Consider the following 16,555-nt stretch of genomic DNA (forward strand, 5'->3'; position numbering starts at 1 on the left):
AGTTTTTGTTTTGGGTGTGAAAAAATAACAATCACATTATTATCATTGTTTTATTAAAGAAAATAGAATTAATTATGCAAAACATTTTAATTATATCTGACGTTAAAGATGATGAAGTGCTAAATAAATTTTACGTTTGATATTACGTTTTGTATTTAATATTGTGCTGAGTTTGGAAGTAAGAGTTTCTGGGAGAATGAAATTAAAAATGTAAATGTTACAAACCGCAGGGATAATGATGAGAAAATAAGAATCTCTGATGTTTAAATGATTTTGCAAATTTTGTAGAGAGTTGGATAAATGCCAAAGGCAATTTGGGGCACAGATATCACAGGATGTTTGGGAAAAGTAATTTATAATTATGTTTAATTTTTGCAAATAACTTTGAGTGCTACTTTTTCTGGTTTAATTCAGAACTAGTTTAGTTCTATTTTATTTCTAGTTCAGTTCTAGATCAAATTTGTTCTGGTCTACTTTAGTTTCTGGTTCAGTTCTAGTTCGGTTCTAGTTCAGTTCTAGTTCAGTTCTAGTTCAGTTCTAGTTCAGTTCTAGTTCTCAGTTCTAGTTCAGTTCTAGTTCAGTTCTAGTTCAGTTCTAGTTCAGTTCTAGTTCAGTTCTAGTTCAGTTCTAGTTCAGTTCTAGTTCAGTTCTAGTTCAGTTCTAGTTCAGTTCTAGTTCAGTTCTAGTTCAGTTCTAGTTCAGTTCTAGTTCAGTTCTAGTTCAGTTCTAGTTCAGTTCTAGTTCAGTTCTAGTTCAGTTCTAGTTCAGTTCTAGTTCAGTTCTAGTTCAGTTCTAGTTCAGTTCTAGTTCAGTTCTAGTTCAGTTCTAGTTCAGTTCTAGTTCAGTTCTAGTTCAGTTCTAGTTCAGTTCTAGTTCAGTTCTAGTTCAGTTCTAGTTCAGTTCTAGTTCAGTTCTAGTTCAGTTCTAGTTCAGTTCTAGTTCAGTTCTAGTTCAGTTCTAGTTCAGTTCTAGTTCAGTTCTAGTTCAGTTCTAGTTCAGTTCTAGTTCAGTTCTAGTTCAGTTCTAGTTCAGTTCTAGTTCAGTTCTAGTTCAGTTCTAGTTCAGTTCTAGTTCTAGTTCAGTTCTAGTTTTCAGTTCTAGTTCAGTTCTAGTTCAGTTCTAGTTCAGTTCTAGTTCAGTTCTAGTTCAGTTCTAGTTCAGTTCTAGTTCAGTTCTAGTTCAGTTCTAGTTCAGTTCTTCAGTTCTAGTTCAGTTCTAGTTTAGTTCTAGTTCAGTTCCATTTCATAAAAGAAACCTTCATTTCATCAATAACAAAATTTGACAGTTAAAACGTTTTCAAATATTACGTTATCAATAAAACAATCGAGTGGTATTTACTTGTGAATAAAAAATTTAAACCATTCAATAAACGCCCTCCCTTTTAATCATACGAAAATAATATTAAACACTTTTCCACTTTCAAGATGGGATAATGCATGTAATCCGCTATTAGATTGTTGAAAATTTGCGTTACGCTGTTGTCAGATGCCTTTTAAGCTTAAATACAAATAAGGATACACTCGACGCACACACACAAACTTGCACACATAAAGACACAACTTACCACTACAACTAAATACTGCGCTCTATATCGAACGGAAGTGTTGAACATATTTCTATTTTCCGGCTCTTTGTTTCATTCACTCTCTTCTGTTGGTATAGTTCTCATTTTGCTTCATCCTTCCTTTTCGCTCACATGCACAATTTAGAGCATTATGTAGTTTTTGTAAATGTGTTAAATTTCTCACGTATTTGACAGGATTCTTTTGTTCTGTTGTTGTTTTTTTATTTCATGGACTATTTATTTGTTAGATGCTACTGCTGTTGTTGTTGCTGCTACTTAATAGACACACATACATACATACACTCATATATAGTTGGTTTTTATAGGGAGTATTCGTCGGTATTTGTTTATAGTATATTGTTTATATATTTATATTTAGAATGTTTTTGTACTGGACCTAATCGCTTTTGTATCTTTATGCTACATTTAATATTGGCTTAAAAGCTTTAAAGTTACCATTGTCTAACATTTAATGAAATATATTTTTGACAAAATAAAAAATTATTTCTATAAATACGTTAAAGGCAAATGTGTACGTACTAAACCCTTAATACCCGTACTAAACCAGAAAACTTGTGTTAAATCGATTGAGTTTTTGTTGTTGTTGTTTTTGTATTTGTAAAAGGTCAACAAATAATAATTGAATATTTGCTATAATCCGTGTCATGTTTGATATTTAGATCTTTAATCATTAAAATAAAATATAAATAGATCAGTTCTAGTTTAGTTCTAGTTCAGTTCTAGTTCAGTTCTAGTTCAGTTCTAGTTCAGTTCTAGTTCAGTTCTAGTTCAGTTCTAATTCAGCTCTAGTTCAGTTCTAGTTCAGTTCTAGTTCAGTTCTAGTTCAGTTCTAGTTCAGTTCTAGTTCAGTTCTAGTTCAGTTCTAGTTTAGTTCTAGTTCAGTTCTAGTTCAGTTCTAGTTCAGTTCTAGTTAAGTTCTAGTTCAGTTCTAGTTCAGTTCTAGTTCAGTTGTAGTTCAGTTCTAGTTCAGTTCTAGTTCAGTTCTAGTTCAGTTCTAGTTCAGTTCTAGTTCAGTTCTAGTTCAGTTCTAGTTCAGTTCTAGTTCAGTTATAGTTCAGTTCTAGTTCAGTTCTAGTTCAGTTCTAGTTCAGTTCTAGCTCAGTTCTAGTTCAGTTTTAGTTCAGTTCTAGTTCAGTTCAGTTCAGTCCAGTTCTAGTTCAGTTCTATTTATTTAAATTTACATAAATGACAGAGGATGTATGTGTATATCAGAATTCATAAATATTGTAGTTGTATTCCGAAAGAAATGCATAGTACAAGTATTTCCCCCAGAACCCTAAAATATAAATGGGAAACATTTTCACAATTGTTCTGAAATAACAATACATAAAAAACCACTAACAAAAGAACAAATAAAGCAATGTTGTAACATGGTATTAACATTCCAAAGAACAACAAGCCAAAAGAGAATAATAAAATAACATGAAAGATGTTCCAGGCATACATACATATGTGACAATAAACTTTAAGGAGTGAAGATATGTATACTGGTACTCTACACTAGATGCAAAAAATTCATCAAAACTCTGATGGCTTGAAATAAAATGTAACGTTTAGATACTAGTTAGTTAGTTAGTTAGTTAGTTAGTTAGTTAGTTAGTTAGTTAGTAAGTTAGTTAGTTAGTCAGTAGTAGTTAGTTAGTTAGTAGTTAGTTAGTTAGTTAGTTAGTTAGTTAGTTAGTTAGTTAGTAGTAGTTAGTTAGTTAGTAGTTAGTTAGTTAGTTAGTTAGTTAGTTAGTTAGTAGTTAGTTAGTTAGTTAGTTAGTTAGTTAGTTAGTAGTTAGTTAGTTAGTTAGTTAGTTAGTTAGTTAGTTAGTTAGTTAGTTAGTTAGTTAGTTAGTTAGTTAGTAGTTAGTTAGTAGTTAGTTAGTTAGTTAGTAGTAGTTAGTAGTTAGTTAGTTAGTTAGTTAGTTAGTTAGTTAGTTAGTTAGTTAGTTAGTTAGTTAGTTAGTTAGTTAGTTAGTTAGTTAGTTAGTTAGTTAGTTAGTTAGTTAGTTAGTTAGTTAGTTAGTTAGTTAGTTAGTTAGTTAGTTAGTTAGTTAGTTAGTTAGTTAGTTAGTTAGTTAGTTAGTAGTTAGTTAGTTAGTTAGTTAGTTAGTTAGTTAGTAGTTAGTTAGTTAGTTAGTAGTTAGTTAGTTAGTTAGTTAGTTAGTTAGTTAGTTAGTTAGTTAGTTAGTTAGTTAGTAGTTAGTTAGTTAGTTAGTTAGTAGTTAGTTAGTTAGTTAGTTAGTTAGTTAGTTAGTTAGTAGTTAGTTAGTTAGTTAGTTAGTTAGTTAGTAGTTAGTTAGTTAGTTAGTTAGTTAGTTAGTTAGTTAGTTAGTTAGTTAGTTAGTTAGTTAGTTAGTTAGTTAGTTAGTAGTTAGTTAGTTAGTTAGTTAGTTAGTTAGTTAGTTAGTTAGTTAGTTAGTTAGTTAGTTAGTTAGTTAGTTAGTTTAGTTAGTTAGTTAGTTAGTTAGTTAGTTAGTTAGTTAGTTAGTTAGTTAGTTAGTTAGTTAGTTAGTTAATTATTGAGGTGGATGTTTATTACATTGTTGCCCTCTTTCACCGGAGTATCTGGTAGGAATCGAACTCATGACCCGTGGACTGAAAAACTACAACTTTATGCTTTATAAAGAAGTAGCATTTCAGACACCAAACCTGTGAATATTCCCCAATATTGGTTTGGGCACCACAACTTTACTCATACCGTTACATATACAACATACACACAAGCATGTTTGTTTATACAGTTCTATAAATAGTTTGTTGTTACACATGACAAAATCCAACAAAACTTTAACGTCAAATAACAATAAAAATAATAAAAAAGGAAACGGAAACAAACAAAAAGACTCTTGTATACACATACTACACTACTACCAACAAAAGCCACAAAATTCCTAAAAGGCACGTTTTCTTTTAACATTTTGATATTATTACCAACATCAACAATGGCAACTGAATATAACAACAAAAAAAGTACATAAAATCAAACCAAAACTGAAAAAAAATCACTTACTTTGACATTGAATTTTGGCTTTTAGCTATTTGAATGTTTATGTTTAGTTACGATTATAATTTAATTAAATAATATACAATTATTTAATATTTTATTAAAAATTTAGTAAGGCATTTTTTTTTTTTTTTGCTGTTCAATACATAAAATGTACATATTAAATATTTTCATTAACAGATTTCTTTTTTGTTGTATTCGACAATGATGTACTTAACAATTAAAAAACTACACAAATACATTGCTATTTACTTAAAACACAGACACAAAAACACATATTGTTGATGATTAAAGTCTGAAAGTGCATTTGTGAATGATTTATTAATGTTTTGCCGTAGGATATTTTGTGTCAACATAATATTGTGACATATAGACTCAGAAAACATCATCATCATCAGCATTATAATGATTAACACTTAAACATTTATATTTGCAACATAATACATACAGTTGTCTGTCACTCGTCACATCATTCCTACCTTTAAGCTTTAAACATGTTTATGTGGTAGACCAGGGGGCGAATACTTAATTTAAAATTTTATTTTGTTGATATGTTAAGTTGTAGGTGAGTTTTAATGATTTGTCTGTTTGAATGTGCGTGAGTAATTTACATGTGTTTTTTTATAGGGATGAAAATACGAATGATTGTCTATAGTTTTGACTATAGTGTTGCAGTCTTAACTATAGTAAGACAAGACTATAGTCTATAGTGTGGAATATAGTCTCGACTATAGTGTGTAATATGCTGTAGACTATTGCGTCGGCTTATAGTGTGGACAAGTTCAGTTCTAATTCTAGTTCACTTCTAGTTCAGTTCAGTTCAGTTCTAGTTCAGTTCTAGTTCAGTTCTAGTTCAGTTCTAGTTGGTTCTAGTTCAGTTCTAGTTCAGTTCTAGTCAGTTCTAGTTCAGTTCTAGTTCAGTTCTAGTTCAGTTCTAGTTCAGTTCTAGTTCAGTTCTAGTTTAGTTCTAGTTCAGTTCTAGTTCAGTTCTAGTTCAGTTCTAGTTCAGTTCTAGTTCAGTTCTAGTTCAGTTCTAGTTCAGTTCTAGTTCAGTTCTAGTTCAGTTCTAGTTCAGTTCTAGTTCAGTTCTAGTTCAGTTCTATTTCAGTTCTAGTTCAGTTCTAGTTCAGTTCTTAGTTCAGTTTGGTTCAGTTTTGGTTCAGTTCTAGTTCAGTTCTAGTTCAGTTCTAGTTCAGTTCTAGTTCAGTTCTAGTTCAGTTCTAGTTCGGTTCTAGTTCAGTTCTAGTTCAGTTCTAGTTCAGTTCTAGTTCGGTTCTAGTTCAGTTCTAGTTCAGTTCTAGTTCAGTTCTAGTTCAGTTCTAGTTCAGTTCTAGTTCAGTTCTAGTTCAGTTCTAGTTCAGTTCTAGTTTAGTTCTAGTTCAGTTCTAGTTCAGTTCTAGTTCAGTTCTAGTTCAGTTCTAGTTCAGTTCTAGTTCAGTTTCTAGTTCAGTTCTAGTTCAGTTCTAGTTCAGTTCTAGTTCAGTTCTAGTTCAGTTCTAGTTCAGTTCTAGTTCAGTTCTAGTTCAGTTCTAGTTCAGTTCTAGTTCAGTTCTAGTTCAGTTCTAGTTCAGTTCTAGTTCAGTTCTAGTTCAGTTCTAGTTCAGTTCTAGTTCAGTTCTTAGTTCAGTTTGGTTCAGTTCTAGTTCAGTTCTAGTTCAGTTCTAGTTCAGTTCTAGTTCAGTTCTAGTTCAGTTCTAGTTCAGTTCTAGTTCAGTTCTAGTTCAGTTCTAGTTCAGTTCTAGTTCAGTTCTAGTTCAGTTCTAGTTCAGTTCTAGTTCAGTTCTAGTTCAGTTCTAGTTCAGTTCTAGTCAGTTCTAGTTCAGTTCTAGTTCAGTTCTAGTTCAGTTCTAGTTCAGTTCTAGTTCAGTTCTAGTTCAGTTCTAGTTCAGTTCTAGTTCAGTTCTAGTTCAGTTCTAGTTCAGTTCTAGTTCAGTTCTAGTTCAGTTCTAGTTCGTTCTAGTTCAGTTCTAGTTCAGTTCTAGTTCAGTTCTAGTCTAGTTCAGTTCTAGTTCAGTTCTAGTTCCGTTCTAGTTCAGTTCTAGTTCAGTTCTGTTCAGTTCTAGTTCAGTTCTAGTTCAGTTCTAGTTCAGTTCTAGTTCAGTTCTAGTTCAGTTCTAGTTCAGTTCTAGTTCAGTTCTAGTTCAGTTCTAGTTCAGTTCTAGTTCAGTTCTTGTTCAGTTCTAGTTCAGTTCTAGTTCAGTTCTAGTTTAGTTCTAGTTCAGTTCTAGTTCAGTTCTAGTTCAGTTCTAGTTCAGTTCTAGTACAGTTCCAGTTCAGTTCTAGTTCAGTTCTAGTTCAGTTCTAGTTCAGTTCTATTTCAGTTCTAGTTCTGTTCTAGTTCAGTTGTAGTCCAGTTCTAGTTCAGTTCTATAGCTTCTGACTATTTTTGCAATCAACATCAACCAATAATTCCATAATTTTAAACTCAATTCTCTCGAAAACTTTACTGACCCCCATCCCCTGTAAACATAATGAATTAAAAAAATATAATGAATTCATGACATCCATAATCCGCGTAATAACTTTTGCATTATAGTATAAGTATAAAACCTGAACTAAAATATTCATTCACTTTGTGCCATTATATTTGTGTCAAACGCGACAAAAAACAAAGAGTTTTTAAGCTAATAAACACTGTGTGACAAAAATGTATTGTTTAAATTTACTCCTACTCTGTATTGAAACGGAAATAATATAGAAACTGTATATGTATGTATGTATGTATGTATGTATGTATGTATGTATGTATGTATGTATGTATGTATGTATGTATGTATGTATGTATGTATGTATGTATGTATGTATGTATGTATGTATGTATGTATGTATGTATGTATGTATGTATGTATGTATGTATGTATGTATGTATGTATGTATGTATGTATGTATGTATGTATATCCGTATTTTAATTATACAAAAGAACGGGTTAATACATCATACATATTACATTTCATTACATATAGCAATCAGGCTCAAACTCTAGCCTATCCACTCTCTCCTGCATGCACACATGTAAGTAAGTATGTATTGATGTTGTTGATGATAATGAAAAATTTGTTTTTAATCCTCCTCAACATGTGAAATTCTCATGAAAACTCTTAATTGCAATGTGTGTGTGTGTGTGAGTGTGTATAGACATTTATTTTCAGTTTTCCTACACCTGCATCAACTTACTCAGTCATTTCCTCATACTCTTTTACATACACGTACTTACTCTTTGGCTTTATTCACCCAAACTGACTGCAAAAATCAAAATTGTGAAAAAGGGTGGCCGTCTCGGTGGCTTTTTTTTTCCCAATTTGACATTTCAGCCTACAAGTGTGTGACATCGGAAAAGTAAAGTGTCAGTGTCAACATTAAAAGCGGATTAAAATTTATACCACAACAACGACACGGCAATGGAGTGTGTTTTTTTTGCTGGGGTGCAGGAGGAATTGGTAAGAAAGGATTCGACTGAAAAACTTTAAATAATGAATTTGAGAAGTGGGGAACATGGAAAAGGGTTATAGTTTGAATTGAAACTATTTGAAAAAGTGATTTTAGTAAAATTACTTTAAAGACCTGTAAGAGATATTATTAGAAAACATAAAAGAATGAACGGACTTTTCGGATTTACTTTCTTCAAAAGACCAACATCCCAGCAACAATAGTGTTCGAAGTTCTACTCAAAGTATCTGATCAATTTGCGATAATCGTGGCTCTTTTTCTTTTCAAAGTTCTTTTTTCGATTGTCTATTTAAAGTCCTACAAACTCAAAGGTATCAGGGAGGGAAATTGAAAGAGACCAACGCTAATGTGAATACTTTAAAGATAAAATTTCCAATCCATCGGGTCAATGTTACAGGCTTTGCCTTGCTATTCCTTGTGTTTGTCCAAACGGTATTTCCTTTGCTTCAGCTAAGGCATTACTTTATAATTCGGCCGTGAAGTCCAATGTAAACCTATTTCCTATATAGGATGGACAATAAGTTCTTTATCTGTATCCAAGATTCTTGGACACAGAAAAGGTACCCCGTGCCTGAGGCCAATCCGTTCTCTTGAGTTCTCATAAGGACGTCCTCATCGGTATTAATGAAGTTACTTGCCAGACTGGAGATCGGGTGTCTTTGGACTTTCTGAAGCTGGAGGCTTCTCTTTGTCGTTAGCTTTATAGACGCGGAGGAAGATAGTTCCAAATGCATAAAACACCTTCCCCTGGTTCTTCTTAAGTAACGGCAGCGAGTTACTCTTATTAATGACAGTTGCCCTCCTTCAACCTTCTACAACATCAGTGACTTTGGCTACTTTCCAGTCCGGTTTGGGTAGCTGAGGGTTTGAATGGCATGGCAGGGATGTTAGCAAAAGCTCTTGGTCTTTGTGGAGCATTGCCACGAGGTATTGCTTGGAGTCTCGCTCAAGGCCAAACTTCCCCCAGTGACCTGTACAGCAGCGCTCAGACTTGATACCAACCCACATCCTCGTATTGGGACGGTGGTCGGGGACGTTGCCAGTTTAGGAACATCCCACTATGAGTCAGTAAGGGATTATATTGTCTCCAAATGACAAGCGATTAATGCAAAAGAGGCCAGAGACCAGCGCTGAACGCTCGTCTGTACAGGCCATGATCTTGATGTGGACTATGAGTCAGTTAGGTTATTGCAAAAGTGGATCCTGAAAAGACCAAAATCTGTAGCAGCAAACCTGGCCTCTACCCTAGTCAAAGTTCTATAACAATCATAGCTTTTTCCCTTTAAAACCTAAAGCTTTTTATCTACTTAAAGTTTTGAAGCAAGCATGACGTATCCTGTTCTAAAAGTCTTTCAAAATCTCAGGTATTAGGGAAGGAAATATTCGTTGCTTAATCGCGATCCTCCAATTAAAGTTCCTCAGCAAGTAAAAGTTTTCAGTAATCGGAAGTTGTTCTTCCTCAATGTTCAATAGCAATCATGGTCCGTCCGTGACATTTTCTCTATTTAGAATTTTGTAGCATTCAAGGCTTTCCCTATGTAAAATGATCAATGCCAAAGTGGATCTTTAAAAGCCCAAAATATTCAAAAGTAATCGTGACTTGTATTCTACTGAAGCTCTAAAGTTTTTCGCCACATTAAGTTTTGCAATATACGAGGGCGTTTCATTTACTTAAAGTATTGCTATATCACAGGTATTAGGGAGCAATCGTCGAGGGGGGGGGGGGGGGGTGTTGGTAGAAGAAAACAATTACGTAAAGCTTTTTCTCTCAAAGTTTTGTAGCGATCGTGACATTTTCTCTACTTAAAGTTTAGCTGGAGTAGTAGATTCTCTTCTACCAAAAGTCTTACCTTATACCAGAAAAACAAAATCTTCAAAGGCTTTTTTAAAAGCTTCAACTTTCAAATCCTTTAAAAAGTTCTAACAAAGTAATTTATCTATTCCTCTGGTGACCTTTTAATTCTTTAGAGTCCTTAAAAGAAACCATATAATTTACAACAAATAACTTAAAGCTTATTACAATAAAATTATCTTACAATAAGTTTGAAAGGCTGTATTAACTACATATAAAAGGTCCTGGAAATCCTGTAATAAAGATCATTTAATAATCATCTTTATAAAAAATTGTATATATTTATTATTGGTTTAAATAAATATATATTAAAACAATTTCCTACAATAGCATAACAACAGTCATGTAATAACCCTGCAGTTCTAAAAGACCTAACGGAAATTTCTTAAACTAGCTAAGCTAAAATGAGGGGACAATGACTAAACATACCTAATGATAGTTTATTATTTACTATTTTCACTGAATTTTAACGCTCCTAAACTATACGAATGCCAAAAACTTGCTAATTGACTACCTCCTACACTACCTGTAATGTATAAGTAATCACTTCCTTTCTTTTTTAAAGCAAATTACTAAAATCGCAGCAATCTCCCAAACATTTGAGAAAATTACTGCTACTTCCAAACTACTGGCTCTCCTTTGAAGGTGATGCCTAGTCAAATGGCTACCTACTTAATAATCATTATGAGAAAAAAGCTTTAAAGCTTATTCAAGTGAATAATGATGACAATAATACTTTTTGATGATAAAAAATGTACAGAAAATTTCTAGGGGAAAAAAATGCTACAAAAGCAAATAAAATATAATGGTAAATGAAATAAAGATGGCGTTTTTCATCTTATTGTTGACTGATGTTTGTGTTACCAATTTGTAAACTGATGTAGATTTGTGCTTGATTACCCATCATCATCATCACCAACATCCTACAACCATTTCATTTTCTGTTTATATTTGGCTTGCGTTGACATGAAAAGCAAATAAGTTATTATGGGAAAATATGACATGATGAACATATTTTCTTTTTTTATGTTTTTCGTGGTATTTATGAGTCTGTTACTTTTTGTATGGTACCTCGGGTGTAGAGGAGGTGTAAAGTTATTATGGAATATGTAACAGTTTTTTGGAAGGGTAGAACTTTCATATGGACTAACTATTACTTTGTTAAGAGGAAGTCTGCCTTTTTACTTATTGATTCGAGTTTTATCCCTTTTTCGACTTAAAGTTTTGAAATCATTAATTTCTCTAAACATAAAGCTTTTAGTAATCATAGCTTTTTCTTAACTCCTAACGTAACATCAACCCCAGAGTGAAGAATAAGATTAGCCGTGACTAACTAACTAACTAACTAACTAACTACTAACTAACTAACTAACTAACTAACTAACTAACTACTAACTAACTAACTAACTACTAACTAACTAACTAACTAACAACTACTACTAACTACTAACTAACTTAACTAACTAACTAACTACTAACTACTAACTAACTAACTAACTAACTAACTAACTACTAACTAACTAACTAACTAACTAACTAACTAACTAACTAAACTAACTAACTAACACACTAACTACTAATAACAACTAACTAACTACTAACTAACTAACTAACTACGAACTAACTAACTACTAACTAACCTAACTAACTAACTAACTAACTAACTAACTAACTAACTAACTAACTAACTAACTAACTACTAACTAACTACTAACTACTAACTAACTAACTAACTACTAACTAACTAACTAACTACTACTAACTAACTAACTACCTAACTAACTAACTAACTACTACTAAACTACTAACTACTACTAACTAACTAACTAACTAACTAACTACTAACTAACTAACTAACTAACTAACTAACTACTAACTAACTAACTAAAACTAACTAACTAACTAACTACTAACTAACTAAACTAACTAACTAACTAAAAAACTAACTAACTACTAACTACTAACTAACTAACTAACTAACTAACTACTAACTACTAACTAACTAACTACTAACTACTACTAACTAACTAACTACTAACTAACTAACTAACTAACTAACGAACTAACTACTAACTAACTAACTAACTAACTAAAAACACTAACTAACTAACTAAACTAACTAACTAACTAACTAACTAACTACAACTAACTACTACTAACTAACTAACTAACTAACTACTACTACTAACTAACTAACTAACTACTAACTAACTACTAACTAACTACTACTAACGAACTAACTAACTAACTAACTAACTAACTAACTACTAACTAACTAACTACTAACTAACTAACTAACTAACTAACTACTAACTAACTAACTAACTAACTAACTACTAACTAACTACTAACTCAACTAACTAACTAACTACCTACTAACTACTAACTAACTAACTAACTAACTACTAACTAACTAACTAACTCTAACTAACTAACTAACTAACTAACTAACTAACTAACTAACTAACTAACTAACTAACTAACTAAACTAACTACTACTACTAACTAACTAACTAACTAACTAACTAATTACTAACTAACTAACTAACTAACTAACTAACTACTAACTACTAACTAACTAACTAACTAACTAACTAACTACTAACTAACTAACTAACTAACTAACTAACTAACTACTAACTAACTAACTAACTAACTACTAACTAACTAACTAACTAACTAACTAACTAACTAACTACTAACTAACTAACTAACTAACTAACTAACTAACTAACTAACTAACTAACTAACTAACTAACTACTAACTAACTACCTAACTAACTAACTAACTAACTAACTAACTACTAACTAACTAACTAACTACTACTACTAATAACTACTAACTAACTACTAACTAACTAACTAACTAACTAACTAACTAACTAACTAACTAACTAACCACTAACTAACTAACTACTAACTAACTAACTAACTAACTAACTACTAACTAACTAACTAACTAACTAACTTAACTAACTAACTACTAACTACTAACTAACTAACTAACTAACTAACTACTAACTACTAACTAACTAACTAACTAACTAACTAACTAACTAACTAACTAACTAACTAACTAACTAACTAACTAACTACTAACTAACTACTAACTAACTAACTAACTAACTAACTAACTACTAACTACTAACTACTAACTAACTAACTAACTAACTACTAACTAACTAACTAACTAACTAACTAACTAACTAACTAACTAACTAACTAACTAACTAACTAACTAACTACCTAACTAACTACCTAACTAACTACTAACTAACTAACTAACTAACTAACTAACTAACTAACTAACTACCTAACTAACTACTACTAACTAACTAACTAACTAACTAACTAACTACTAACTAACTAACTAACTAACTACTAACTAACTAACTAACTAACTAACTAACTAACTAACTAACTAACTAACTAACTAACTAACTAACTAACTAACTACTAACTAACTAACTAACTAACTACTAACTACTAACTAACTAACTAACTACTAACTAACTAACTAAATAACTAACTAACTACTAACTAACTAACTAACTACTAACTAACTACTAACTAACTAACTAACTAACTAACACTAACTACTAACTAACTAACTAACTAACTAACTAACTACTATAACTAACTAACTAACTAACTACTACTAACTAACTAACTAACTAACTAACTACTAACTAACTAACTAACTAACTAACTAACTAACTAACTAACTACTAACTAACTAACTAACCTAACTACCTAACTAACTACTAACTAACTAACTAACTAACTAACTAACTACTAACTAACTAACTAACTAACTAACTAACTACTAACTACTAACTAACTAACTAACTAACTAACTACAACTAACTAACTAACTAACTACTAACTAACTAACTAACTACTAACTAACTAACTAACTAACTAAACTAACTAACTAACTACTACCTACTAATAACTAACTAACTAACTAACTAACTAACTACCTAACTAACTACTACTAACTAACTAACTAACTAACTAACTAACTAACTAACTAACTAACTAACTAACTAACTAACTAACTAAGAACTTAAAGCTTAGATCAATTGCATTTTTTTCTCTACTTAAACTTTAGATGTAATCTTCAGTCTCTTTGTTCCTGTAGCTCCGGGTTATTTTTTAGTGTTTATTCTGTTAGATCGTAGGTCGTGTGTTCGATTCCTTCAGAGACATTGGTAAAAGAGCGAGCAAAAGGCTCGGCAATGGCCCAGGTTTTAACTCTTCGAAGTTTATGTAATATCTACTTAAAGCATAAAAAAGTTATTGGCCGTTTTCGCCCTAAAGCTTTACAGCAATCGTGCATTTTTCTGTAAAGCTTAACAGAAATCGTGATCTGGTTACTATTTTCCTAGTAAGAGTTTTCCCTACTTAAAGGTCCTTAACGATCCCTACTTAAAGTAAAAAAATCGTGTAGAGTACTAAAAATTCATCTTAGTAGTACAATTCTTGAGTAACGCCTAACCAAACCAATATCACTTTTGCGTCTCGTCTTTACACACAATACTTGAGCTTATAATAATGTTGGTAAATGTTTGGTATTCAAGTGGTTTTATGCTAATAGCATTTTCACATTAGCAACATCTTCCAAACACAAAATGAACATTACAACTTCTTTACAACAGCCAAGGCAAAGGAGAAAAAAACGTTATTTTGACATTTTTAAAAAGCAGCACATGACACCGAGGGTTGGGAGGTTTATAACAAATTATGATGACATTTTTAATGGTATTTGTACTAGCATTTGTTAAATGTACTCTCTCTCTCCGTTCTCTCTCTCTCTTTACTTTCATTTTTAAGGATGTATTTGTACTTTTATATATTTACGCGATTTTTTACTTTTTTTTATATATATCTGTATGTTTTTCCTCAAATAGGATTTATTTAAATGTATCTTTTTGATAAAATGATGCAAACATACAAATTCATCAACCGATGGAAAGTGATGTCAAATGATGGGTGAAATTATCTTGATAACATTTTTTTAAGGGATTAAGGTTAATAAAGATGTTTTATGTAAGTACCATATTAAATGGCCATGAAATCTATTTATAGATGAGAGGATTTATATTTGATCTGGGAATATAGAATATGTGGGATTGAAAAGGAATAAAAGAGGTCTTGAAGTCATAGAAATTCAAACTTTATCTAGCTTTTCTGTATGAAGAAGTCGTCAGAATCTGATGAACTCTTCTATAAACTTTTCTCTAGGAAAAGTCATCAGAATCAGATGAACTTCTCTAGGAAATGTCATTAGAATCAGATGAAACTTTTCATTGGTGAAAGTCATAAGGAATAGAAGAGGTCTTGAAGTCATAGAAATTCAAACTTTATCTAGCTTTTCTGTATGAAGAAGTCGTCAGAATCTGATGAAACTCTTCTATAAACTTTTCTCTAGGAAAAGTCATCAGAATCTGATGAACTTTTCTTAATTAATTTTCACTCTAAAAACTTCAAGTCATTTGCAAGCGTATACATTTCTTATAAAACTATTTCCTCCCAAAATTCTACCAATTTCCATAATCAGCTGATCAGCATCTGCAAAACTTCTCACCCAATTCAACCTAAATTCACTAAAAAAAAAACGAATGAAAATTAATACCAAAAAAAGCCGAAAACAAAAACATTTCAAATCTAATTAGCAGCTCATTAATGCTTCTGAAGTTTTTGCCTCAAAAAGTCCAACATAACTTGTCAAGGAGTAGTAGGAGGGTGAAAATTGAAAGGCAAAAAGTAGACCGAACCAAAAAAAAAAAAAAACACGCACACAAAAATCCATATTGACCGATTTAGCAAAGCTAATCAATTAATTAAGCGTAGATGAATAAAAACAAAAACCAACGGAAACGGAAAAAAAGGAAAAAAAGGAACACAAAAGCAAGGAAAAAAGCCACGCATCATTATTAGTGGTATAAGTGTTGTGGGTGTTTGTAGTTTAATATCGTTGTGTCAGGATGATGATGCTGCTGCTGCTAGGTGCTGTTGAAAGAACACGCAATTCTCTACTCAATGTCAAAACAAATTGTTTTCAATACAACCAAAAGACCAAAAAGCAAAAATGTCAGAATGTTATAGAGTTGATGGAACTGTCAGACTGTTGGATATTTTCAGGGGTGTCATAAGGAGAAAGGTACATATGTGTATGTATGCTTGAATATGGTATAGCTATAGTTTTTTGGAAGCCAAAAAGAATCATTCTCCATATGAGCTATATAAACTATAGTAGAGAAATTAATGATAGAAGAACATAAACAGTTTGGAAGATGTAACAGATATTTAAAGAAGGCATTATAACGATTTTGTAATAGAATAGACTATAAACTAATAAATAAACTAGACTATAAACTTGACCATAGACTAGACTATAGACTAGACTATAGACTAGACTATAGACTAGACTATAGAAAAGACTATAGACTAGACTACAGACGTAGACTATAGACTAGACTATATACTAGAGACTATAGACTAGACTATAGACTAGACTATAGACTAGACTATAGACTAGACTATAGACTAGACTATAGACTAGACTATAGACTAGACTATAGACTAGACTATAGACTAGACTTAGACTAGACTATAGACTAGACGATAGACTAGATATAGACTAACTATTAAGACTAGACTATAGACTAGACT

General features: G+C 31.4%; 1 protein-coding gene across 1 annotated transcript in view; it reads left to right on the forward strand.

Annotated features, from left to right (window-relative positions):
* The window catches only part of LOC119604077, a 50,428-nt gene that overhangs the window by 19,997 nt on the left and 13,876 nt on the right, over positions 1-16,555 (forward strand). The window lies entirely within an intron of this gene.

Source organism: Lucilia sericata, unplaced genomic scaffold (genome assembly GCF_015586225.1).
Source record: "Lucilia sericata isolate MDLA Ls3-8-SP2 unplaced genomic scaffold, ASM1558622v1 Contig000359F_arrow, whole genome shotgun sequence".
Taxonomy (NCBI): domain Eukaryota; kingdom Metazoa; phylum Arthropoda; class Insecta; order Diptera; family Calliphoridae; genus Lucilia; species Lucilia sericata.